This window comes from Nelumbo nucifera, chromosome 1 (assembly GCF_055504915.1).
Source record: "Nelumbo nucifera cultivar China Antique chromosome 1, China Antique-T2T, whole genome shotgun sequence".
Taxonomy (NCBI): domain Eukaryota; kingdom Viridiplantae; phylum Streptophyta; class Magnoliopsida; order Proteales; family Nelumbonaceae; genus Nelumbo; species Nelumbo nucifera.
The window spans coordinates 156,228,440-156,230,872 of NC_142649.1; the positions used below are offsets into that span (position 1 = coordinate 156,228,440).

At 41.1% G+C, this 2,433-nt stretch overlaps 1 non-coding gene across 1 annotated transcript; it reads right to left on the reverse strand.

Annotated features, from left to right (window-relative positions):
* Positions 1-885: 885 nt before the first annotated feature.
* Positions 886-992, reverse strand: LOC148804029 (small nucleolar RNA R71). Its single transcript, XR_016081721.1, has one exon. It is a non-coding gene; the product is annotated as a small nucleolar RNA R71 (small nucleolar RNA).
* Between the last annotated feature and the right edge of the window lie 1,441 nt (positions 993-2,433).

Consider the following 2,433-nt stretch of genomic DNA (forward strand, 5'->3'; position numbering starts at 1 on the left):
GACGAGGAAGGTGATTGGGACTGGCCGTGAGATGAACGGGATCTATCTGCTTGGAGAGAGTTCTCGCCGGGAAGAGTCAGTGGATAAGAAGTCTTTTGTTTCCCAGTCTGTGAGTTCGGCTATGCTTTGGCATAACCGATTAGGTCATTTGTCTTTTAAGTCTTTGAAAAGTCTGTTTCCTGGTTTATTTGAGTCTGTTGAGTTATCAAAGTTGAGGTGTGAGAGTTGTGAGTTTGCCAAACATTGTAGAACCTCTTATTCTTTAAGTATTAAAAGGAGTAATTCCTCTTTTGATATTGTGCATACTGATGTTTGGGGGTCGTATCATATCTCTTCGATGGGTGGCGGCGGCAGATCTGTGAGAAAGTGGCGACGGCAGATCTGTGAGAATCTGTTCCTCCCTTCAACCACTTGTGTACTAAACATAACCTATAAATAATAAGAAAGTGGCGGCGGCAGATCTGTGAGAATCTGTTCCTCCCTTCAACCACTTGTGTTCTCCTGTTCCTCTTCTATTCTCTCTTCTTTCTCTCACTTTTCTTCTATTTTGTAAACCTAAAACCTATTAGGATTCAAGACTGATTACAATCTTGATCTTCTACTGAGATCAAACCGGCCATCATACAAATGATTCAAAATACGGTGCAATTATGTGGTTTGGCCCACGAAGATCCCAATGCACACATTTCTAACTTTTTAGAAATATGTGACACCTTCAAACACAATGGGGTAAGTGATGATGCCATTAGGCTAACGTTATTCCCATTTTCTTTGAAGGATAAAGCCAAAGCATGGTTGAACTCATTACCGACAGGATCTATAGCCACGTGGGATGAAATGGCTAGCCGATTCCTCTCTAAGTATTTCCTCCTCTCTAAAACTGCAAAAATGATGAATGATATTACTACCTTTTTCCAGCAAGAGGGGGAATCTCTCTATGAGTCCTGGGAATGTTACAAGGAGCTACTAAGGAGGGTTCCTCATCATGGCCTTCCCATATGGCTGCAAGTGCAGACTTTCTATAATGGTCTTACCGACTCAAATAAGACCATATTAGATGCTGCAACCGGAGGGTCCATAAATTATAAAACTCCTGAGGTTGCCCATGCACTTATTGAGGAAATGGCAGCCAACAACTATCAATGGCATTATGAAAGGACTCAAACTAGGAAGCAGCAAGGCCTGCATAATGTTGACACTTATACAACACTATCTGCACAAATAGGAGCACTCAGTATGAAAATTGATGAAATGTAGATAGTTGCCATGCATGTGCAGCCTCTTACTTGTGAATTGTGTGGGGGAGGCCACATTAGCACTTACTGCCAAGTTGGCAATCAGTTCAGGCCATCTACTTAACAAGTCCTTCCTCCTAACCTTACTGCCAAGTTAGCACTTACTGCACAAGTCCTTCCTCCTAACCTTTCATATCAACAGAAAAAGAAATTCCATTCTGATGTAAAATACTATCTGTGGGAGGAACCATTTTTGTATAATTTGTGTGCAAATTAAATCATAAGGAGATGTGTCCCTGAGGAGGAGATGGAGTCGATACTCCACTTTTGCCATGATAAAGAAGCAGGAGGTCATTTTGGAGCTAGTCGCACTACAGCCAAGGTTTTGCAATCAGGTTTTTATTGGCCCACACTTTTCAAAGATGCCCATAGGTACGTGTCCACATGTGACAAATGCCAAAGATCGGGAAACATTTCCTGATGGAATGAAATGCCCCTTTCCAATATTTTGATCTATGAAATCTTTGATGTTTGGGGTATAGATTTCATGGGACCTTTCCCAAATTCTTTTGGTAATAAGTACATCCTCGTTGCAGTTGACTATGTATCCAAATCTTTCCTGATGGAATGAAATGCCCCTTTCCAATATTTTGATCTATGAAATCTTTGATGTTTGGGGTATAGATTTCATGGGACCTTTCCCAAATTCTTTTGGTAATAAGTACATCCTCGTTGCAGTTGACTATGTATCCAAATGGGTAAAAGCCATGGCTTTACCCACAAATGACTCAAGGAGGGTGGTACACTTCCTAAAGAAGCTATTCTCCCGATTTGGCACTCCGCGAGCTATAATTAGTGATAGGAGAACTCACTTCTGCAATAGCCAATTTGAGAGGTTAATGCAGAAATATGGAATTACACATAAATTAACTACCCCTTATCACCCTCAAACTAGTGGCCAAGTGGAGTTGGCTAACAGAGAACTCAAAAGAATTCTGGAAAAGACCGTAGCATCTGCCAGAAAAGATTGGTCCATCAAATTAGATGATGCATTGTGGGCATACATAACTACATTTAAGACACCCATTGGCATGTCCCCCTACAAATTGGTCTTTGGCAAAGCATGCCATTTACCAGTTGAATTAGAACACAAGGCCTATTGGGCTCTTAAATTCTTAAATTTTGACATTCAGGCCAC